Source organism: Vanessa tameamea, chromosome 26 (assembly GCF_037043105.1).
Source record: "Vanessa tameamea isolate UH-Manoa-2023 chromosome 26, ilVanTame1 primary haplotype, whole genome shotgun sequence".
In the NCBI taxonomy this organism is placed as follows: Eukaryota; Metazoa; Arthropoda; class Insecta; order Lepidoptera; family Nymphalidae; genus Vanessa; species Vanessa tameamea.
The window spans coordinates 929,151-955,885 of NC_087334.1; the positions used below are offsets into that span (position 1 = coordinate 929,151).

The window sequence follows — 26,735 nt, forward strand, 5'->3', positions numbered from 1 at the left end:
AAAAAATCAACCGAATTGAGAACCTCTTTCTATTTTTAACGACGATAAAAACAAAACGTGTTTTTGTTTGACAAAGTCTTATAGCCCACCTCGTGACGCTCTCTTGCCGTCGAACTAAGATACTCATATAATAGCTCTGCCCAAAAATATGTATACAGGGTTATTGGTAATTCGACGTATTCCCGTTAGGAGGTGATAGGGGTGACTATTTGCGATAATTTTAACCCCCATATGCATAATGCAAAAGTGAACCATTTTTGAGTAATCGCGTTTTTTAGATTTTTTAAAATAAGTCAAAAATGCAACTTCAAAAATTTATTTATTTATTATTAAGTGTTAAATTTATTAAGTGTCCATTAAAATCTACTTTTTTCTTCTGATTTATAAAAACGATTAAACACTGGATATTTATCAATATTTAAACAATAATTATCGGTCCAAATTTAAAAATGCGAGACGGAACTGATATTATTTCAATATTTTTTTTATTTTTTTCCATCAAATATGGCTGAAAAACAAAAAAAAAACATTATGAAACTTGTTCTGCAGATTATTTTAAAAACATAATCGTTTACTTAGCTTTCCGAAAATGTATAAAAACTAGGAATTTATTTCAAAGCAAACGAAATAAAATGATCAGAAAGGACGCTGGTGGAAATTCGAATTCGAACATGACCGAATTCGTACTAAAGGTCGCTCTTTAAAATTCCCACAAAATTGATTTAAAATAATAACCAATGTAAAAAAACTTACTTATTTACTTAACTTACTTAATACAAATTTAAAATAAAATTTATCAAGATGGTATTACTAACTACCACAATAAACATTATTGGAGTGAAAAAGTGGACAAAAATCCTAATAAAAAGAGAATTCGTTTTTATGTATATTTGAATCCCTTGGTTGGCATGGTTTAGATTGGCAGGTGGCGCTGCAATCGGGAAGTAAATAGAATTCTTATTTTACCCGAACGAAGTCGGGACTAGTAGCTTGTATATGTAAATATTGAATGTCTGTGTAACGCTATATCGTTAGTACTTGTATATCGAGTAGGTATTCAATTACATTTCCTTACGATAAATCAAACAAACAGTGTCTTAATTCTTAATGCCGCTATTAAATCTTTTAGAGACCGAAATGGTCCAGAACAAATAAATCTAAACCAAAGGATACTGGTTCAAATCCAGACAAAGAGTTTAGTTTTCATATCTAATTTATTTTTTTAAGTAATAATTTCGTGCAGGTCTACCTTAGACTCGATCGAAAGTTATCGACATTTATAAATCGTTAAAAAATAAAGATTTTTAGTCGACAACATATATAATAGTCGCAAAAATCATATAATCGCAATATTTCGATATTAAATCCATGAAATTCAATAACATGACAGTTCAACGGGCGGCCATGTTTGACGTTTACGGGTGCGTTCAAAAGGCTGTGTAAAGAATGATTATTGTTATTTTTATTACCTAAATAGAAAATATAGATGTTTGATAAATGATAAACCTAAATATATATAAAAAAATAAATAGAATTAAACAAATATATCATTTATTTAATAAATAAATAAATTTCACCTAAAACGAAGCCGGGTGACCAGTTTTTAAGTAATTAATTGTGAAAAACATCGCGATGAAACCTGCTAGGAATAGCTTGGAAGAAATTATCCCACATATGTATCTCTATGTATACATATACGCCAAACACAGAAATAAGATCAAGCCTTTACCCTAAAGTGTACCCCCGATATTAACTCTATGTTTCTTTATAACATAACAAAACGTAACATAAACGTACGGTCGCTAGACGAAACAAAACGAACGAACTTTCTGATGCGTGACGCAGTTCTTATCGACAATATTTCATTTACAACCTTTACAATCGTTCACACTCATTATCAATGCATTTCACGTAATTATACTATTTACAACGCATCAGTTCAAGTTAATTTCATTATAATAATTTATATTTAATTAAAACACAACGGTAACAAAATGCTGGTAGCTTAATATTAAAATTAACCTTGGAAAATGACGAATACAAAGTGCTGAGTAAAATACAAATATATTATGAAGATAACTACACGCACAAGATATATATTTTTTATGAAATAGATAAGTGGACGAGCTAATTTTGACGACCTCCGTGGTCGAGTAGTGTGTACACCGGTTTTCATGTGTGCCAGACCAGATGCGTGTCGATGTAGAAAAAGTTCATTAGTTTTCTATGTTGTCTTGGGTCTGGGTGTTTGTGGTACCGTCGTTACTTCTGATTTTCCATAACACAAGTGCTTTAGCTACTTACATTGGGATCAGAGTAATGTATGTGATGTTGTCCAATATTTATTTATTTATATTAGTTAATTGAGCGACCTGATGGTAAGTAGTCAACGCATAGCCAATATCGCCGTTAGAAGTTAATCATTCCTTACATCTCCAATGCGCCAACAATCTTGAGAACTATGTTATTATGTACCTTGTGCCTGAACTTACAGTAGTTCATTCACCCTGCAAACCAAAACACAAAAATACAAAGTATTACTGCTTAGACGAAGAATGTACAGTCAATTCAATCGTAGAACAAATAAAGATAAACAAACCTTAGATTTACGGACATTTTTCGTACGATTGGCTAATAGCTCTGCTATATTGTTTAATATGGTATTAATTATACAATATTATTCCACTCAAAGACAATATCCACTTTGATTTACTTCCATAGTTCCGATAACAGCTTCGTCGACGTTCAAAACACCGTATTATCGAAAATCCATAATGAATATCATATTTTTCAATGATACCGCGTCAAATCAATGTCATATGTATTTTAATTGTTTATTGTCCTCTTGTGGTTGCAATAGACTGAATAGAATACATGTGTTCACTCGCACGCTCCTCGTAAAATTATTTACGTGTTTATAATCTAATTAAAATTTTTTTTGCTGTCTTCTTTTCTTAAATTAGTCATCTCATTCACACTTAGACAGAGACAGACTCGTAATAATGAGTGTATAACTTTTCCTTAATTTAAACAATAACTAAAAGTAACAACAAATCGGAATAGTCTAATACAAAAATCATCTCTGTAAGTGTTAAGTCGGATTTAAAAAATATAATTTAATATTTTATAAAACAATTCTTGACAAAGACCAAGAAAATATAATATAATTCCGCAGACATTTTTAACGTTGCCATTTCATAAATTCAAATCATTTGTAAAAAATACACTGGTAAAGAAGTCATATTATTCGATACAAGATTATATAGATGATAAAAAAGCGTGGAGTTAATGCTTATTGACTTCCAGGCAGGAGACATAACATACATATATAATTGTATTTAATTAACATGACTGTATTTTTAGATGTTGAAATAGAGCTACTGAGTTTCTTGCCGGTTCTTCTCGGTAGAATTTACATTCCGAACCGGTGGTAGCTTTACTTTAAATAGTTAGTTAAATGACGATTCAAAAGAGCTTGTAAATGCCTACTTGAATGAAATATATTTTGATTTTGATGCGTTATAATTTAATTATATAACTATATCGTGCTGTCATACAGAACAGTTTTTATAATAATGATGATAAAATAATACATAATGAATAACTCATTAGAATTCCTGCAGGAAAATGTTGCGGAAAACCCGTCACGTTTCGATACAAAATCGGTAAACTGATGTATGGCCGATGATCTAACCATACTAACAGTTTACCTACGACAATAGCTTACTCGAAAGCCCGGTTCTAATTACACCTAAATATGAGGTAATCATTCTGATATTAATTTTCAGACATGATATATAAATTAGTTACTTATTAAAGATCAAAATATTATTTATCCAAGTAGGCTCATATAAGCACTTTTGAATCGTCGTGTTACAGTATTGAATTAAATGTAAACTCCGCCATTTTAATAACAGTTTTTATGTCAATTGAATGCAATGAAATTGATATATAAAATATACGGTTTGGAAATCAACAAATACTAAGTCGACGCTTTTTCATAATGTTTGATTGTTGAGCCGAGATGGCCCAGTGGTTAGAACACGTGCATCTTAACCGATGATTTCGAGTTCAAACCCAGGCAGGCACCACTGAATTTTCATGAGCTTAATTTGTATTTATAATTCATTTCGTGCTCGGCGGTGAAGGAAAACATCGTGAGGAAACCTGCATGTGTCTAATTTCAACGAAATTCTGCCACATGTGTATTCCACCAACCCGCATTGGAGCAGCGTAGTGGAATATGCTCCAAACCTTCTCCTCAAGGGAGAGGAGGCTTTAGCCCACCAGTGGAAAATTTACGACTGCTAATGTTAAAAAAATTTAATTTGATTTTTGGAAAAATGTAACTCCTGAGTTTTTTGCCGGTTGTTCTGGGCAGATTCTATGTATCGAACGAGAGGCGGCTCTAAATTAAATGTAGTCACAAGCGATACAAAAGTGCTTGTAAGAGCCTACTTGTGTTAAGTATATTTTGATTAGATCAAGTAATTCTTAACCCAGAGTAGGGTGTAGGCTGCCAACTTGAATGTAGAGTTTCATGTCGATCGGTTAAGTAGTTAAGACGAGAAAGCGTAACAAACAAACGGTCACTTTCGTATTTATATTAGTTGATGTGCTCAGTGTACCAGAAGGTTAATAAAAAAGGCCCGGTCTATTTCGACCAATCATAAAATAATGTTTTTTGTACATTAGATTACATTTTGTATATAATATGATCAATTTTGCCATATTTTTATTTAAAATCAAAACTTCAGTAATTATGTGGTTTTTTTTTTGCTAATTAATTTTATTATATCTTTATAATTTTAAATCATACTTATATACAACATAAATACATACTAAATACGATAAACTCAATTAAGAACATAAAGACATATAAACTTAGAACCCTTCAAACTCATAAATTATAGTATTAGATAGAGGACTTCATCTCGGAAGAGAAGACCTGATACTAAAAGTCAGGTCTAACATTTAATAAACTCACGGACTATCCTATCAAAAATCTAGCAGGAATTCTCTCTCATCTTGGCTGCGAGCGAACAGCCCGAAATCGACCTAACCATATTATAGATATTGTATTGTTTCACCTAAATATCAACGAAATAAATTCTGACATTCATATTTTTAGTCCAAATAACATAAAACATTTTTAATCCATTTTCCAAATATCATCGAAACAAATCCGGGCTTTCGTTTTAAAATTCACAGCTTTTTCGTTTCAAAAATATTTTTTTTCTTTAAAAATAAATTTTAAATAATCCTTTTGATATGAGTTTCGGGTTTTAATTAAAATATTGCAGTTTTAATGGCCAGTTTTGTTTTATTTAGACTTTCAAATCTGCACACACGAGTAGTCTATGCCTTTAGTGTTTTGATTGAGTTTAGTTCGATGTGCCTGCATGTTTTTATTACCAGAGAGTCGAGATATGTTTTAAAATTATAAATAAATAAATATTAGACAACATCACATACATTACTTTGATCCCAATGTAAGTAGCTAAAGCACTTGTGTTATGGAAAATCAGAAGTAACGACGGTACCACAAACACCCAGACCCAAGACAACATAGAAAACTTATGAACTTTTCTACATCTTGATAGGTTCTACATTTCTTAATAGGTTAACTTATAACTGATCCTATATATCGCTTTCATTTAAAAAAAAATAACATTCTTAATTAACCAGTTTGAGCTGGTTTTAATAAAAACAGAAATGGTAATATTAACAATGTTTAGTTTTCATTCATTATAATAGAAAGGCAGATGAACGACCTAATGGATGTTGAGTGAGTAAGTGGGAACGAGAACAAAGATATACCTTCTTTCTCTTTCTCCCTTTTGTCAAACCGAAACACAACAACATAGAATTACTTTTGGCGGTCTTTTAACTGATGTAAAGGCAAAGTTATATAAGCAGTTAACATCTTAGAGCTGATGTTTTGTAATACGTTTGACAATAGGAGTAACTTAAATGTATTACCGCCGTTATTGTACGTAATATAATACAGATATATTGCTTAGATTATTTATGATTATAGATATATCTCGATAAATTGTTATATTACAAGAGAACTAAAACGAACGAACTAACTTTGATATATTGGTTTGCGTCACAGATACGCTTGAGATTCGCCGAATGTCATACCTTTTTTCTAGTGCGTGCGTACGACGCGTTCTCTGCTTTGTAAGTTATCTATCTATCTATCTATGTAAATATCAAATAAACTTTGTTCTATAGTTAAGACTATCTATGTAGCTTGATTAGGCTAAATTAGACTTAGATTACATTTTTATCTATATAATTATAATTATCTTTGCAAACTTTTACTTTTTTCCCCTTTCGAAATACAATAATGAAAACATTTTAAAAAGTAATTATTCAATACAACAGTCTACGTCCGAGTAATTTGATTTATATTCATTTTTTAAGAATATATAGTTTTTATAATTCCATGAAAATATTCTAAGGAAGTCCCACATATTCACAGCCATGCTTGACCTGAAGTGTATTTTATGCAACGTTTAGGAACAAAGCTGTTAACGTATCCAGCGGACCATTGCGTTCGTTCAGCGCACGCGCAATCTATATACACACGTGAACTGATACAGACAAAAAAGCACTTTATCTCTAATACTTAAGTGCTATTCTCGTTTGCATCAAATTTAATTGCAATAATCTCATCGGATATTTTAACGCAACATCCTTTATGCAAGTCTACTGATTAAGTTATGGTTTGTTATTGCATTTGTGGGACTTCTTCAGTTAGTTAGTTGCATGTGTGTATTTAATTTTAACAAACATGGAGGTATTATTGTGTTGTTTCGCAAAACACATATACTCTGTTCCAACCAAAACAGATAAAAGGCCAAATAAACAACATTTGACAGCAATCTGATGTGAAATCATTGGTCGAGAGCTTGATTAATCTATGATACTCATTATGGATTTGCGAAAAAAACGTCGCCGAAACTGTTATCGGAATTTTGGAAGTACTTAATATTAAAGTGGAAATAAGTACTTAAGTGTCATAGTGTTGTATTATAAATAAATATATATTAATCATAAACTCTTAGTAGTGCACAATGAGTTATTAGCGAATCGCATGAAATACGTAAATATAAAGTTTGTTTATCTTTTTTCCTACATCCATTGGAATTGGCTATACTGTTGATACTGATATGCTATTGATCGACATACAATCATAAACCGCAAATGCTTTATAACATGATATACTTTTTATTAGGTAATACATAGATATTGACACACACACATACAAGACAATAAAGATATATTATAATCATAACATAACTCATGAAAAAAATTGTACTATTGATACTAGTGGTGAGTCTCCCTTGAGATTGGCCAGGACACCATTATTAATACTTTATCTCATGCGCAGTCCTTGACATTTGTTGACGTGGTCGAATATCGGTCAGGAGGTCTTCGTTATCAACGGAAACCGACACAATTAATCGGCGATGAAATTGTTATAATTGACGATTATTAATTACCAATTGAAAATATATTTTAGGTATATGATTTTAAAAAAAAAGTTTTTTTTTTAAATTCCGTAACAAAGAGAATTGACCTGTTTCCCTAGAACAGTACTGAAGCCGTACATGTGTCTGAGCACAAATATTTGTCTACCAACTCCAAATATACTTGGTGTTGCTTTTGAAACGGTTGGAGTAATGATGATGAAATCGTCCTGACAGATTTCGGCCACGGAACCAATAATAGGAAAACATCCACGACTGATATATTATAATTCGCTAGGATGTGCGCAAATATAAACGCACCTTCTACGCCCTCTTTAAATCCGACGCGACCGGAAGGAGTCCAAGCGCAGCAGCAACGCTTTACGTGAACTCCGAAACATTGGAGTGTACACTCTTCCAACTTCCAACTTTTCCTTGGTGGTAGGGCTTTGTGCAAGGTAGGTAGGTACCACCCACTCATCAGATATTCTACCGCCAAACAGCAGTAGGTACTCAGTATTGTTGTGTTCCGGTTTGAAGGGTGAGTGAGCCAGTGTAACTACAGGCACACATATATGTATATATTGAATATAAATCACGTAACATCTTAGTTCCCAAGGTTGGTAGCGCATTGGTGATGTAAGGAATGGTTAATATTTCTTACATCGTCATTGTCTATGGGCGGTGGTGGCCCATTAAATTGTCCGCCTACCGATATCATAAAAAAAAACTAAGAGCTGTTATAACAAATATTTTTACGGCAGAACATCCAATATTCTTATCATCAAATGACGTTAAAATATAATACTATTAAAAACTAGGTTTGCAACAATCACTTTGATGTTTACTGAAATACAAATGAACTTATTTTGTGGAGTTTAAAGTATATGACCATTTTATTTACCAGAGGGTAACAGCGTAGCCTAGCCGTGCACAGGCTACTCTGTAATTGGTGTATTTATAGTACACTTACCTATTATATCAAGACATCTGTGTTATCTGCAAAAGAAATACTTCTATTATTTACCATAAATAACATAAAATACATGGATGTCCTAAAGCTGAGGAGTTGTTTATTTTTTTGTTTAAACGAGCTAGGCTCAGTAACTGTTAGTCGGATTATCTAGACCCAGGAAAGCGGAGAAGATACTCTTCAAGCTGTTAAAAACGAGCTTGCTACTAAAATATTAAGTAAATAATACATATATGTTATGTATTTACTATACTTATTAATGTTATAAATGCGAAAGTTTGGATGGGTGTATGTTTGTTACGAAATCACGCTAGAACGTCTAAACGAATCTGAATGACATTTTGGCATAGTGATACTCGTAGATTATCTGGAATTGCACATAGGTCTTCGGAAAAATGTACCTAGCCACTGCAAACACCGCCGCGGTCAGAAACTTGTATGTTTTGAATTCAAAACAATGCTTATTTTCCCTAATCGGTTACATCTATCATTCAAAAACTTACCTGCTTCATATAAGGCTATATGTACAAACAACACCGCCGGCAATTTATAATGGAATATATAATAATTAATAACGCATTACATAGAGATTTTATATATTAATTAAACAAACTGGGTAAGTTAACAATTTTCCATATTCTATCATTTTAAGCTTATATAGCTGCAATCCCGATGTTCAGCGACCAAACGAGTAGACGCGAAAAACAACTCGAATCTGTTCCACGAAAACAGTAAATATTCTGAACACAGAAAAGTCAGTTGCGCAGGAAATATTATATTACACAAGTACGTAAGCCACGATTGTGTAGATTTCAGAGAGATATGTTTATATGTAATTTTGTAAGATAATCTAATGTATAAATAAATACATTAAAATATTTTTTTTTTTCTTTCCTATTAATAAAATTTTCTTACAAGAATAAAATATAAACCTATAACGATAGACGTACCCAAAAACACCTCATAAATTCTTGAAAATTTTATCCGTAACCGATATAACATAAAACAACCAAATATTAATCTCAGTAGATATTATAATCACATTTTCAAATCACAAATGTTCTGTTAAAGAGAAAGGTGCTTAAATTCGTACTGTCGCAACTACATCATATTACAAAATATTTCTAAGCCTTGGATTTCAGTAATTTCAATGCGTCGCACCACATGCGTGCTTGTATACTGGAGGTTGATCAACAGTCCCGTCAAATATATTTTCATTAAAAGTGACTCTCAATTATTAAAAAATTAGAACAATTTCAAAATAAAATCGAGTCGCCGTCCATTTATCCAATAAAATTATATTATTTTTATATGAAAAATGAATATGTAAAAAAATATATATATATTTGAATATTAATTAGATTTGATGAGTAAATGATGAATCTACACAAATATAAATGATGAATACATAATCAGCCTGTAAATTTCCCACTGCTGGGCTAAGGCCTCCTCTCCCGTTGAGGAGAAGGTATGAGCATATTCCACCACGCTGCTCCAATGCGGGTTGGTGGAATACACATGTGGCAGAATTTCGTTGAAATTAGACACATGCAGGTTTCCTCACGATGTTTCCCTTCACCGCCGAGCACGAGATGAATTATAAACACAAATTAAGCACATGAAAATTCAGTGGTGCCTGCCTGGGTTTGAACCCGAAATCATCGGTTAAGATGCACGCGTTCTAACCACTAGGCCATCTCGGCTATGATGAATATTATTTTATAAATATCCAAGATAACAATAAAAGTCAGTATGATAAAGTAAATACAAGAATTTCAAAAAATCTAAATTGTCAGAATATTGTCCTCAGTAATAATAATTATATTCTATTCATTAGACAATAACATTTAAAATACTTAAATACTTTAATTAAGAAAAAAAAACGTGTAGTTAAATTACATAATATAATTAAATTAAAATCGACACTACAGTTTAGGTATTTGTAAGAGGCAGGCACGTCTTAAGCCTTATTGCCTTCAAACTGCTAAGGAAGTTTAACCTAGATTAGCCGTAGGTAATGCTTTAAGCCCTAAACTACTATATTTTGCAAGATCTGTTGAAATGACCCGTTTGTCAAGGCTTTGGAGCTTGGAGAATGAACGTTTATGTTACACCTTTATAGCGACACACAAACATCAATATAGTCACACATACACAAACATAAAACAGTGTTGAAAAGCGTAACGCTTCAACATGTACGAACACGATTCCGTTTTTCGCTCACTCGTTTAAATGTGTGAAAATGTACTCGGGAGCAATACACTTACGACGTATTAACACTTACGGCAAAGATCGTTTGGTGAATGTTTATATGCCACTGGTTAAAAAATATATCTCTTACACATTTGTCACGGAGGCATTTTGTTGTCTGCATACAGGGTTATTGGTAATTCGATGTATCGGGAATACGTCGAATGATGCGGAATAATTTGACTAATTCGGAAGTTGAGTTCTAAATTTTATTTTAAATTTGTATTTTAGTTTTATTTACATTGGGTATTGTTTTTCATTCGTTCATGTTCTAATACAAATTTCTGCCAGAGTCTTTAACCACATTATTTCATTTCGGTTGTTTTGAAATAAGTTCCTAGTTGTTATACATTTTTGGAGAGCTGATAAAACGGTTATGTTTTTAAAATAATTTGCAGGACAAGTTTCATAACGATTTTTTTTTGTTTTTAAGGCATTTTTGTGGAAAAAAGTAAAAAAAAAATTGAAACAATTTCTTTTTCCGTCTCGTGTTTTTAAATTTGGACCGATAATTATTGTTTTAATATTGACAAATAACCAGTGTTTATTCGTTTTTATAAATCAGAAGAAAAAAATAGATTTTAATTGATACTTTTTTTTAAATAAATTTTTCAAGTTGCATTTTTGACTTATTTTGAAAAAGTCTAAAAAACGTGATAACTCAAAATTGGTTCACTTTTGCATCATGCATATGGGGGTTAAAATTATCGCAAATAATCACCCCTATCACCTCCTAACGGGAATACGTCGGATTACCAATAACCCTGTATATTACTAGCTGTCCTAACTTTTATTTATTTACTTCAATCAAATAACAAATTAATACAAACTTTAAATTTATACTAATATTAAATATGCGAAACTCTGTTACCTCTTCACGCGTTAGCCGCTGAATCGATTCGAAGAAATTTTGTATGAAATAGAAAGAATTACTTAAGGCTACTTTTTTCAATTCACTCCTCGAGGGGGTAAAATGGTGGCTGACGGTTTGTGTGATATAGCCAATGTTTTATAAATTTCGAGCAGGTAACGCGGCAGGTTCAGCTAGTATAAGAATTAAAATAACCTCCAAGAGAGTTTTAAGAAATGAACCTCTACCTACATCTAGATAAAAGATTATATATTTATAACGTACCCGAACGGTACCGCGGTATTGATAGCGTAATAGTACTGAAGGTACACCTTTCGTTTCTAGTCGATAACATGACTAAATAGAAAGTATTTAATAAAAACGATATACGTGTGTGTTGGCAGCAAATAAATAAATAAATATAAATAAATAAATATTGGACAACATCACATACGTTACTCTGATCCCAATGTAAGTAGCTAAAGCACTTGTGTTATGGAAAATCAGAAGTAACGACGGTACCACAAACACCCAGACCCAAGACAACATAGAAAACTAATGAACATTTTCTACATCGACTCGGCCGGGAATCGAACCCGGGATCTCGGAGTGGCGTACCCATGAAAACCGGTGTACACACTACTCGACCACGGAGATAGTAGTAGTAGGCATTGACTGAAAAGCAGCTTAAACTGAGTCTAAGACCTTTTCCCCGAATTGTTAAGATAATGTTTTATGTTTGTAATTATGTTTCTATTTTATGCGTTTTCATTAAATATAATATCTTCCTTATTATTAAACAAACATTTAGCGATAAAGCAAAAAAAAAATATACTAAGTTTTTGTTGCCACTAATATCATGTAAAGTAGTTTTTCTAGAGACGTATAGAAGGTCAGAATTTTGTCAAATTGCAATCACGATCAATTTCAATGCTGTTCAGTACAAAGTAAAAATATACCAATATTTATCCATGTGATTGTTTTTCTGACGCTACGCATAATAAACGCCTCGTAACGGAATTTCGAAAGGTCCCATTTGAACAACATTTGTAATAATAATACTTATAAACAAAGACTTGCTTATGCCATTGACTTTGAGAATCATGTATAAAATATTTTGCATATGTGTAATATTCATACTTGTTGCGGTTTGAGGCCCGCTTGCTTAGGTATATCAACACGAAATTTGGCAAACGGCCAGTCCGTTAGACCACTCAGCTTGAATGACAAAAAATATTTAAACAAGCTTCTCAATCGACATTTTATACAAGAATTTTAAGAAAATATTCCATTAAAATCCCTCACAGCGGAGCAAAAGCTCTTATTTATTTTTGCACATTATTGCACGACAGATACTAAAAACTAAATATATTATATACGTGACAAGGTAACGTACAATGTACATAATAAATTATCGGTATGTACAAACTAGCATTAGTTGCAACAGCCGGCCTCATAGCTAAAGCAACAATCTCTTCCAGGCAACCTTTGGGCAGAGGACCTATTGTAAAATATTTGTGAAATGCCACTATTAATTTTAATATATGTATAGTTTAATCAGTGATGTAGCTATCATAGGGCAAGGTGCTGCAAGCACCAGGGCCCTTTAAGAGATGACAACGATTTATTAATTAAACTGGATCATATTTCCAGACTAGCAATACCCAATGACGACTAAACGTACTTATGTTATTGTTATTTATAGATTATTTTTTTAAAATAATAGCACTAGCACAAAGAAAAAAGAAATAAAAATCAATGCAACTCAACACCGGCGCCGTCATCCGCATAGCTACATCACTAAGTTAAATATAAATTAAAATACAAATAAAAGAATATTATTAAAAATACATACATAATATATAAAGGCATAAATAATTTGCATAGCATTAAATTAATCTTATATATAAAAACTAGCTATGTCCGCGACTTCGTGCGCGTTTGAATTTAAAAAAAACGTTATCAATATAGCCTAAGTTTCTCCTTATTACATCAACTATCTACCAGTGAAAGTCCCGTCAAAATCGATCCAGCCGTTCCAGAGATTAGCCGGAACAAACAGACAGAAAAAAATTTAAAAAATGTTATTTTGGTATATGTATCGTGTATACATACATATATGCATTTAGTAAAAAGCGGTTATTTTAATATTACAAACGGACACTTAAATTTGATTTTATGTATGTATAGATTAATATCACTTTGAGATTCATAGTCTTCAACACTGTACGACTGAGCACCATGAATGTAAATTTTATATTATAGTGTATATTTATGACACAAATTAATTAATAATAATTAACTATCTCTATAAAAGTTTTGCAGTTGTACATAAGTGACGTATTACTTTAACGGCTCCTCGTAATTAAAAAATTATCGACTTCAGATAAGCAACAATGATGTGTTAAACATATGAACTGTTACTACTACTAGAAGCCCTATTTCACTAACAAATTCACATTTCATAGCAAGCGTTGCCGTTTGGATTTCCTAGTCTACTACTAGAACGATCGAGTTACGGTTTAGTTGATTATGAATCGATATAGAATCGGAATCGTATCGTAAACGTTATTAATAAGTAGAGCAAGCCCGGTCACGTTTAAGCTGATGTTTATTTTTGTAAGAAATAGAATCGGGAATACAGTAACTGTTTACTTTTACTTGGTGGTAGGGCTTTGTGCAAGCCCGTCTGGGTAGGTACCACCCACGCATCAGATATTCTACCGCCAAATAACTGTACACTGTATTATTGTGTTCCGGTTAGAAGGGTGAGTGAGCCAGTGTAATCACAGGCACCAGGGACATAACATCTTAGTTCCCAAGGTTGGTGGCGCATAGGTGATGTAAGGAATGGTTAATATTTCTTACAGCGCCTTTGTCTATGGGCGGTGGTGACCACTTACCATCAGGTGGCCCATATGCTCGTCCGCCAACCAACGCCATAAAAAAAAAACAAAATATATATAAATTAATACAACTGTTCCCCAGATTTTGATACTGTCTAAATTGTTGTAACTCGCCGCTAGATGGCGTACCGTGCACATGCTACATCCAACAGGTGCTAAAGGTGTATGCTTAGTTTCAAAACATATAAGCAAAACGATTGTAACAGAAATAAACACAAAAATGATGAAAAGAGAGACAAAAATTCGAGACATGCAAACTTGTATTGCAATTTGCAACAGAGTTATACTCACACTTCCAAGATAATGTAACTTAATTAAGTAATTACAAAATTAACAGACAATTAACCAGATAATAATATAAACAAAACCAAATTAAATTCAGCTCGTGCAACTCGGCTATTACAAAATTATCTGAAAAATGGGACCATCTCAATAAGTTAATAGCAGATACGCCAGGTATGAAACTTTTGTCAGCTGTCTAATTTGTTTTTTTTTTTAAATAATAGATAGTCGAAGAAAATGGCCTACCTCATGGTAAGTGGTCACCATCACCCAAAGATATTGGCGCTGTAAGAAATAACATCTCTTCCTAAAATCAGAACGATGTGCCACCAACCTTGGGAGATAAGATGTCATTTCCCTTGCGCCTTTAGTCATACTGACTAACTCACCGTTCAAACCGGAACACAACAATACATTATTGTTTGGCGGTAGAAAATCTGATGGCTCAGAGGTACCTAGCCAGACGAGCTTGCACAAAGTCCTTCCACCGAGGATAAAGACTGTTAAAATCCACATGTCCTATCGTTTGGACCATAAAGACTATGCATTGAGTACTTTTGCAACCTTTTATAAGATATACAATGCACAAAAGCAATTAACACAACAGTTAAATTGTGTCCCAATAGAAGCTTAGAAAATACAAACTGTTTCAAAATTCAGCGCGAAACGACAAATCGGTGTTAGTGTGTCAAAAACATTTGCTTAAGCCTGAGATCTCCACACTTGTTTGATTTCTCACAGGTCTTCAATAACCAATGAATATTGTGTTTGAGGCACATAAGTACACATCGTCAGTGGAAAAGAAGAAACGCTTAAGCGCCAGAATTTCAATTTTGGAATATGAACTTTAGACACTAAACTTTAAACATAACTTCCCAAGACCACCATACCGGCGTATCAGCATTTCTTCCTTTCGAAGACATTTTGTCGTCCTTACCGTTTTCGATCGCGTCGGTGATTCTCAAGAGGCTAGCCTGCAAGGGACATAGTGCACACATGTGTGTATATACAGGGTTATTGGTAATTCGACGTATTCCCGTTAGGAGGTGATAGGGGTGACTATTTGCGATAATTTTAACCCCCATATGCATGATGCAAAAGTGAACCATTTTTGAGTAATCACGTTTTTTAGATTTTTTCAAAATAAGTCAAAATTGCAACTTCTAAAATTTATTTTAAAAAAGTATCAATTAAAATCTACTTTTTTCTTCTGATTTTATTATGATTATAAAAAAGATTAAACACTGGATATTTTTCAATATCTTAACAATAATTATCGGTCCAAATTTAAAAATGCGAGACGGAAAACGATATTATTTCAATAATTTTTTTTCCCTCAAATATGACTGAAAAATCAAAAAAATTATTATGAAACTTGTTCTGCAGATTATTTTAAAAACATAATCGTTTACTTAGCTTTCCGAAAATGTATAAAAACTAGGAATTTATTTCAAAGCAACCGAAATAAAATGATCAGAAAGGACGCTGGTGGAAATTCGTATTCGAACATGACCGAATTCGTACTAAAGGTCGCTCTTTAAAATTCCCACAAAATTGATTTAAAATAATAACCAATGTAAAAAAACTTACTTATTTACTTAATTTACTTACTTAATACAAATTTAAAATAAAATTTAGATTCATAAACAGTTCAGGAGCTAAGTTACAATTAAGATATTTTGTATTATCATTTTAATCCTATGCACGTTATTTACGAAGAGGATGCTGAAAGAAGAGTTGCTTTCTGTAGATTCATGCTTAATGAACATTTAGAAGATGCATCTTTTTTGAAAAAAATCCTCTGGACCGACGAATTCAAATTTGATCAAGATGGTATTACTAACTACCACAAAGAAACATTATTGAAGTGAAAAAGTGGACAAAAATCCTAACAAAAAGAGGCCACATATTCACAGCTGGACGAGAGTTTTCATTCTGTAAGTTTACAAAAGTGTATTACAAATCATTAATGTTATAACCATATTTAAGTTTACGTATAAACATATTCACTCACGACGACGCGCCCCCCTACGTTAAATTATCGGCAATCATTAGTATCGACGTGCTTACAAGTTGTCTTTGTGTGCGTGAGGTGAACACACGCATTAGCACAGTTGATAGTATTTACAGACAGATAGATAATTATGACTGTTTTCTAAGTAATTTACTCTGTTGTTAATTGCAAATTGTAATATCGTTTAATGTTTTAACTCTACTCAGAGCTGCACTAACAAACTCAACTAATAAGATAACTTTAATTGCTATAATAATTACTTTACGAACAAAACAACTTTTTTATACCATAATCTTTCACTTGGTGGTAGGGTTTTGCAAGCACGTCTGGGTACCACCGAACAGCCATACTTAGTATTGTTGTGTTTCAGATTGAATAATCAGTGAGCCAGTGAACCCGCAGGCACCAGTGACAAAATCTAAGTTCTCGAGGTTGGTGCCGTATTGTTCTGATGTAAGGAATGGTTAATATTTCTTACAGCGCCAACGTCTATGGCTAACGGTGATCTCTTATCAGATGGTCCAGTTGGCCAGCTGCCTACCTATATTTTATACGATATTTTTAACGGATTCGGTTTCCGATAGATTTTTATTTGGGATATCCGATGTTTTCGGTTATATTCGGAGTTCCATAACATCCCAGATATATATCGAAATAAGTAGAAATCGCAAGCGTGTTTACGTACGTACTATTAAAACGAGCGAAATTAAACCAAGCATTTTTCACCTGAAGTTCGCGCCAGTCCTAACGAAACGTAGAAGCCCTAACATCCATTTTCATTTCGTTCTCACGCTTTTAACTAAACAGTTATAAACGCCGTAGATTTTATCAGGATTAATTTTAGCATGACATGTTTTTTTAAATGTCATTATACTTGAAACGTGATTATGAACGGCGAACGCCTATGTAATCGTCGTTGTTATTCTAATGTAATATATTAAGGAACAAAGTAAGCTATATATACTTACAAATACATACATATTCTTCTGGGTACGCTGTAGTTTTAGTTAATTTTGATACTTGATATGATCTAGTGACTCTGTTGGTTTTTACTACTAGAGGAACAAACATAAACTTTTTAACTTTCGTAAATCGTAACCCGGCTACACAGGGTTAATAAAATCGTTCTTCACGTTAAGCAAAACTCCGAAAAACGTCTAAAATTATTCAATTGGTAGAAATAAAACATCGTCAAGGAACGTTAGTGCGCTAAAGAATATCATGTAATTAAATGCTTTTTGATAATAATACATATTGGAAAAGAAACGATCGCCTCCAGGTCGTTTTCTTTTATGGTACATTACATTACATTAGCAGCCTGTAAATTTCCCACTGCTGGGCTAAGGTTAGTAGCATATTCCTTCACGCTGCTCCAATGCGGGTTGGTGGAATACACATGTGGCAGAATTTCGTTGAAATTAGCTACATGCAGGTTTCCTCACGATGTTTTCCTTCACCGACGAGCACGAGACGAATTATAAACACAAATTAAGCACATGAAAATTCAGTGGTGCCTGCCTGGGTTTGAAGCCGAAGTCATCGGTTAAGATGCAAGCGTTCTAACCACTGGGCCACCTCGGCTCTCATTCTTTTATGGAATAGGTGGCAAACGAGCAGGAGGCTCACCTATAACCCATGGACATCTGCAACACCGGGGGGCTTGCAGGTGCGTTCCCAAGTCGTAACAGTCCGGAAAAACCACCCACGAAAGCTGGTTCCACACAGAGATTGCGCGAAACAGAAAATGCCTTAAAAATCGCGCTTTTATGGATTTTCGGACTTGTGTGCGGATAACCATATCTTTCATATTTATAGCACATATAAAGATTAGAATAATGTTTTTGTTCACAAAAACATACTAAACGTACCAGTATGAGACTATGACCAAACGACGTAAAATGGTCCATAGATAGATATATGCTATTAATTTTAATTCCGTTGATCCTTCCCCCTTTTTTTAAATACACACAATCATCAGTTAAGATTCGAATGTTCCATCCACTGAGATCCGAACCGGAAATTGATGTCACGATATCAGAATCTGTAGTCTTGGATAACTCGCTACTAATTAGAGCTGTTAAATAACGTTTCTCATTAGAAAAAAATTATTAATTAACTCACGACCCAAGACATGCAAGTGTTTGTTAATAAAGGTTTAAATGCCTAGAAATTCTAGTTCTATCATTAGTCTTAGTGAAGTGTGTTTATTGGTTATACATAATGAAGTTGGAGAAATCATTCGCTGAGGTGAGGAGAGAGGTGCTAAATGTTTGGTGACACTAGTTACATCAGTAGGGTACGCACTTCTGTTATTAATTTATTTTTCTCTTTAGTTTGTAAATGTCTCACTACTGAGCTAATACCTCCTCTACCTTTGAGAAGGTTTGGATATTATTCCACCACCATGGACGTGGACACATGTGACAGAATTTCATTGAAATTAGACTCATACAGGTTCCCTCGCGATGTTTTCCTTCACCGCCGAGCACGAGATGAGTTATAAACACATATTAAACATATGTAAATTCAGTGGTGCTTGCCGGCTTTTAAAATCGCAATTATCGTTTAAGATATACGCGTTCTAACCACTGAGCCATCTCGGCTCATTATTAATTTACATTTATTAAAATACTTAGAATTAAACACCCATTTTCTGTACCGCATAAAAAAAAAATTATATAGACATACTGGCAAATGTACCGCCTGATAGTAACCACCACCTACAGATTGTAACAGTGAGATATATTACCAATTCCTTAAATCGCCAATGCGCCACCTACCTTGGGAGCTAAAATATTTATCCCTTGTGCCTGAGTTGCAACAATACGAAGTATTGCTGTTTGGAGGTATGATGTGATGAGTGGGATGGACCTAATCCAGTAAACTGTTAACGAAGAAAAAGCAGTCTACAAATAGTCTCTTACAAAGACTTTTAAAACGTCGGTCGCTATCAACTGATTCGAATTTAGATCATAATATTTTTCACGGCTCATGTTAAATGCAATCATATACAATGAAATGATAAAAATAATGGTGTTATGGTCAGTTAATGTGTGCACGACACTTAAATTTATATTGACGTTATTACCATTCCATAATGTTGACTGGAAGAGATGTGCTTAGCGATAATTCTGCATTATTATATGGTATCTTTGTGTAATAATAACACCACGCCTTTTGCTTCTGTATATATATTATTGTAAAGAATAACGTGACTAATTTATTCACCGAAAGATAGAAGTATTATATTATATTCATAATAGAAACCTGAGGAATTTGTGTGGTGAAAGCGCTAGTCTCAAAAACTCAAAAGGCTATACTTCCTTATATTATAACTTAGTATGGAAGTTATACCATAAATATCACCTTAATATTAATGTATAAAGTGACATATAAATTGAATCGGCTGATACCTCGGGGCAAAGCTACCTAAGTAATAAATTGGTAAAAACTTGGTATTTATTTAAACAAAACGAACTACTACAGTTTTGTTGGATTTATAAAATAAATATTTAAAGAATAGTAGTTGCATTGTTTGACGAATAATTACGTTGTGCAAATATTTTGAGAATTGACTTAAGTGTCACTAGAAAAATATGTTCCTTTTTAAAAACAGCAACAAAAATTAATACTTATTTAGCGGTAGGTACTTGGGGCTTTGTACAAGCCCGTCTAGGTAGGTACCATCCTCTTATCAGATATTGTACCGCAAAACAGCAGTACTCAATATTATTATGATCCGGTTGAAAGGGTGAGTAAACCAGTGTCCCTAAAGGCACAAGGGACATAACATCTTAGTTCCCAAGGTTGGTGGCACATTGGCGATGGAGGGAATAGTTATTTTTTCTTGGAATGCCACCGTATATGGGCGATAGTGACCACTTACTATCAGGCGACCTATATCATAAAAAGTAATAATACACTTTAAAATAATCGAATTCATCACTCACACGACAATTCCATCGTGAGAGCGAAATCAAAACGTTTGTATTTCTAACGGACTTGAAATTACAACATCAGTAAAAACTCGAGTCGACAACCCTAGACGTAACGTCACAAATAGAAAGTAACAGGTACATAAGCTGATTGAAGTCCATTACCAAGACCTTGTTTTATAATTTCTCGAATGTATTACTCGTAACGTCTCTATAATAACGTAAAACGGTTAGTTATAATATAAAGAGTCGAGTGGGTTTATAAGTGTGATTGTTGTTGAAGATTAAGACAATATTTAGTTGGTAATTCAATGTGAAACAACTATTCGGACCTTGGCCGTAAGACTCGTACGCCGTAACGGCAAACGGCATGACGCTCTCGTATGACGTCATAATACCACTCCGCCCGCTCTCTACTACCCTGTATGTGCGTGGCGAATATACAAGATTGTTGAAGACCAAAAGTGTAAATTACTTTTTAAAATACAAAGCTTATATCTATTATACCTTAAAATAATAAATAGCAATATATATTAGCATTAGTTGCTTTAAGTAAATGATAATTACGGCATTTTTCTATGTCTGAGAAATTATAAGCCCGAAGCACTCAAACTTCGCGCCAAAAAGTAAACCCAAGCCTCTGTGACAGGCGATCGCGCGCTTTTTTTTTTAATGCATTACGCTACAAGGTATTCATGTATTAATCAGTACAAATATAATAAAACTCGCTGCCTGTCCTGACTTCGTCAAGGCTGAAATAAGGATTTAGTTTGTGATCACAGCACCACCTATAATGGGTCCAATCGAAACCATCCAGGAACCCACACAAAAACACAAAAAAAGTATGATATGGGATTCTTACAGGTTAAAACCCTACGATGACTTTACACGAAAGTCGTCGAAGGTTGTGGAATCGTACTAACATTTTTTTTTATTCAAAAGTATGTATTGACTATTCAAACCACAATAGGATTTAAGAAAAATAAACAAATTTGACATTAAATTGTCGTGAGTGACGCGCAACTTTGATATTGAATAGAATAGAAAATCCTCTTGGCACAATGAAAGGCCAAAACAAAAAAAAGAATAGAATATTCGAGATCTTGAATAATTAATTAATGTATTACATTCATTATGGATTCACGAAAGATTTTTTAATGAAGTTGTCATCGGAGTTTTGATAGTAAAATTAATTTTGATTATAGTTAAATAGAACACTGTTGTATTATAAATACATACATATATATATATATATATGTGTGTGTCAAGAACTCTGTTTGTCTGAGTCTGTTTGTTTGTATAATATAACAGAATTTAAAGCAAATCGCATGGAATATGTAAATCTAAGATTTGTTTATTCATCAAATACATAATCAATTTTCCTCGTATATAAATGAATTTATGGATATTATGAAAATTTGCTTTCATAATGGAGTTATCAACATCGATACGATATGCACATAGCATTGTTTCGCAATATTTGTTCGAATACAAATTGGATAAGCATTAACATTTGGAATAATATTATATTAAACTAAGGTGACTTCATTACAGGATGAGGATCGATGTAATTGTATAAACACATTTGTAGTATTTAAAATAACGATCAGTTTATGCAAACAATATCTATTACCATTATCACTTTTAAATGAATTCGAAGGATTCAAATTGTAATTTTTAATTACGGTAAAAATTTCGTTTCGTCTAAGAATTCGATAATTACTATCGAAGTGATTTCTAATCGCGTCCTCAACATCGTCTTAAAACCACGTTTGCAAAAAAAAAAAGATAGCATTTTATAAATAGCATTTTTTATATAAAACCTGTTTAAAAATATGTCATTATTTAAACATGCTGGACAACGTAATCGTTTCAAAATAATCAATTGTCAATTGACTTATTCATTTGCCTACGATGCATGTACGACATCCATGTACTCCCATACATCTACGTAAAATTAGGGTTAGAGATCACTCTTTGTGTGAATGTCGCCTAGGCGAATGTTGCTTATCCCATATACTTCCCAAACTCCTCCATCCCAAATACGACATTTTCCCTGTTAAAGTTCTTCGCCCTATTAATGTTGAATGTTTGTTAATGATTGTATTTAGACCACTTTGTAAATTTTTTTTAAATAGTTCTTATATGTTATTTTACATATAACATAAACAGCCTGTAAATTTCCCACTGCTGGGCTAAGGCCTCCTCTCCCGTTGAGGAGAAGGTATGGAGCATATTCCACCACGCTGCTCCAATGCGGGTTGGTGGAATACACATGTGGCAGAATTTCGTTGAAATTAGACACATGCAGGTTTCCTCACGATGTTTTCCTTCACCGCCGAGCATGAGATGAATTATAAACACAAATTAAGCACATGAAAATTCAGTGGTGCCTGCCTGGGTTTGAACCCGAAATCATCGGTTAAGATGCACGCGTTCTAACCACTGGGCCATCTCGGCTATGTTATTTTATGTTTATCTAATTATTTATTATTGTGTTGTTTAAGGTTTTGGTTCACAAATCTATTACTATTATGCCTTCAAAATTAAACTGAACCTGTTATCTCGACCGTAGCGTTCAATCTCCATCGCACGTGAAGTTGGCGAAACTATCTGTGCCCTCTCGGCAGGAATAAAACACACAAATTATTTAATGTTACATATTTGATTTTAAGTATGTTAAGTCTTCGTTTAATTTTAATAATTGTGTAATCAAGTATCAGTGGAAACTTAGCTGATGTATGTAATATTGTATATATTATTGTGCCATAAGTGTCATCTCATTGTTTGTTTCCCTAAAATAAAATGATAATAAAAAATATATCATATATACAGAGATAACTAGAGTTTAGACTATGAATATGAGGTAACAGATAACGCAGATATTTGCGCAGATACTTGTGCTGATTAATTTCTCCTGTGCTGAGCATTTGGCTAGTTTCTATTGAGTATGTCCGGAATGGAATATGCAAATTAAACTATTGAGCCAAGGACTTTTCGTAATTATATATTTTCTTTTATCGCGCAGGACGAGATGAATTAGACCAATTAAGTATATAAAAACCAATTAAGTTTATAAAAATTCAATGATGCTGTATGCAGTTATCGCGAGTAAAGCTGTCTTAACCTAGGGTACAGGGTGTGCAAAATGGCGGCGTAATGGTCAAGTTTCTTAAAAGTCCATTTTACCTGGAGTGATCGCCAGAACACTGCTGATAAAATAATAAGATAATAATATAATAAGACGATATAATTTTCGTTAGATCTCTACTACAGTAACATACACTTAAAGCAAATGATAGAAAATAACGATAGCACACTTCCGCTATCAAAGTAATGGTGATGGCCAACCGTGAAACATGGAACGCCTTGTAAATTGATGACACGCACGCGAGCCCAAGTATTATTATGTGTTCACGTGTTCTCACGGATATCAAGTGTCATAAATCGCAGGTGGCACACATTGAAATTAATTCGTATGAGTTTTTTTTTTTTTAGAAAAACAAATGATTATCCAAAAGTGCGCAAACTGTGCGAAACATTTCCTATTCTAATCCTCACAAAAATAAACCTCAGCTAAATCGCAACTGGGGAAATTCCACTAATTTCTAACTGTTATACGTGCTCGACTCTACACAGATCCACCACCAAACCGCAACTAGAAGTAGAATGGGAAAACGTCTAAATAACAAAGATTACATTTCCGATAATACAAATATTTCTTTACTTTTCGGCAAGATATTATATAAATTAAATTGTATTTAACTGACCTAACTTTATATCTCAAACGTTGCAAAAGAATAACTACTGAGATTCTTAACACTTCTCGGTAGAAGCTACATTTCAAGCCGGTGGTAGCTTTTCGTTTAATACAGTTATGTATGTTGTCGATTCCAGAGTTTTTCTAAAAGCATGCTTGAATAAAGTATATTTTGATTTTAGTTGTTATAAGCTGTCAATTTATTAGCAGAACTGACCTCCTGATACAAGCCCATCCTTGAACAATCTCGTATCAAAGCCTACTTACTTCAACGGTAAGACCTTAATTATTATGTCCTTTTTATTAATAATTACACATTTATACAATACAATACAATTTTTTTTTATTGTTCATAAAATATCACACAGAGATAAAATAATTGTTACAAAAGTATGTATGTACTAAGATTTAGACAAAGACTTTTTAATTATATTAATTATAAGATTTAGAATTATACTTAGACAAAGACAATAGGTACCAACATTAAATAAGTACTACTTTGTATTATATTACAGGTCGATGGCAAGTGTGCACCTGATGGTAAAAGGTCACCGTCGCCGATTCGTCGCCGTCGCAATTGCAGGTGAGATGCCGGTTTCACTGAGATGGACTATGTTATATTTTTTGAATATATTTTTAATCGACATAGCAGATTTTTGACAATCAATAAGCAAGTGTAACGCGTCTATATTAAATTTAAAAAAAAAATGACTTTGACCATTACCAATATTTGTTTGAAATCATTTATCACTGAAAGGTTCTGGGTGTGATCGTTTTGCTTCCAATGTTTGCATCATGTCGTAAAAACGAACAAAGACTTATATTAAAAATGAATTACAAAATATAGGATCGGAACTGTTATGCTCGCTATTTTGATACGACGAGAAAACATCTTGTATATTTTGCACAGCTACGCTAAGGGCTTTTCTCATCTTTAACAATCTTTTACCTAAAAAGGAGGTTCTCAATTGTTTATGTTTGTTACTTAAGGACTCCGTAATTTTCGAACCAATTTGATTTTCTTTTGGTATGGGAGGGTATATACTTCTTTTGGTCTCATTTAAATATTTATTACTAGTTGTCTCTCGCGTTTTAGGGGTTGGTTGTCATGTTTTAGGCAAAAAAAGTAGCCTTTGTTTTTCCTTGGAGTTCAAGTTTGCTTGATACCAAATTTCGTCAAATTCGGTTCATTGGTTTAGCACAAAAAAAGAACGACAGACAGACAGACAGTCAGACAATTACTTTCACATTTATAATATTATAGTATAGATTTCGGAGTAACCATTTTTATGAGATAAATCAGATCAGTAGTTGTTGAAAAGTCAGGGTCGAATAGAGGTGATCTTTTTGGAACCTGGTTAAAAACACATGTCCTATTACGACACCGTACAATCGACTTCGAAACCAAGTATAAATACGATCCATCTTTCCACATAAATATAGTTTTACAAATACAATAAGGAATAACACAATAGCTGAATGAGTCAATGTAATTACTCTATTATTTGTTTAATCTCTTTGTTGCACACATTTATCATAAAAGTCTCATAAACTAATATATTGCATCATATTAATTATCAAGCCCTTTAAATATCAGGTCAAAGTGGAGTATTATTATCAACAGCAGCATGCCTAGACTTTGTACTTGTTAATTGTATCAACGTTGAGAAGACTTAATTGATTAAAATAATTGTTAAAGTTATTTTACACTTCAAATTACACAATTATATTTTTACATATAATGTAGAATCGGCCTTGCCCATAACCATCGTCCAAAGACATTGGCGTCGTGAGAAATTTTAACCTTACATCGTCAATGAACCACCAACCTTGAGAACTAAAGTCTCTTGTGCCAGTTGCTTACCAGCAAATACGAGCACTCCTTTAAACCTAAATACAAAAATACTAAGAATCGTTGTTTGGCAACAGAATATCTGATGAGTGGGTGGAACCAACACGAGCTTGCACAAAGTTCTACCACCAAATAAAACATACAGAAATCCATGGTAATATATGAATAAGAGATAACTTACTTTTATTTAATGTACTTCATTTTCTCACACAACTACTACGTTATACGATTAAAGCCTCGTAGTTTACATTGTAGCAAATCCCGAGCCAGACTAATAAAATATGGTATTGTTATACAACCAAGCCTTGGAAAACACGTGAAACCGTTGGTTCGATCGCTCTCTATCGTGTCGGAGCGGTCTCATCAGACTATTATAGTAAGGTAATAGGAAATGCAGCTGTGTTTGCACACATTGCCCCGCAAAATAATATC

The 26,735-nt window shown here is 33.1% G+C and overlaps 2 protein-coding genes across 3 annotated transcripts in view; one reads left to right on the forward strand and one right to left on the reverse strand.

Annotated features, from left to right (window-relative positions):
- The window catches only part of LOC113393147 (ATP-binding cassette sub-family D member 1), an 81,063-nt gene that overhangs the window by 51,423 nt on the left and 2,905 nt on the right, over positions 1–26,735 (reverse strand). Inside the window, exon 2 of one of the 2 annotated variants that reach the window (XM_026629872.2) lies at positions 8,455–8,480. The exons of the other annotated variant lie outside the window; for it this stretch is intronic. The gene's annotated coding sequence lies outside the window, so the exon portion shown is untranslated. The remainder of the gene's footprint in view (positions 1–8,454; positions 8,481–26,735) is intronic. 2 annotated transcript variants of the gene reach the window in all.
- LOC113393159 (protein lethal(2)essential for life-like) overlaps positions 1–26,735 on the forward strand; it is a 206,259-nt gene that overhangs the window by 50,117 nt on the left and 129,407 nt on the right. The gene's annotated exons all lie outside the window — the stretch shown is intronic.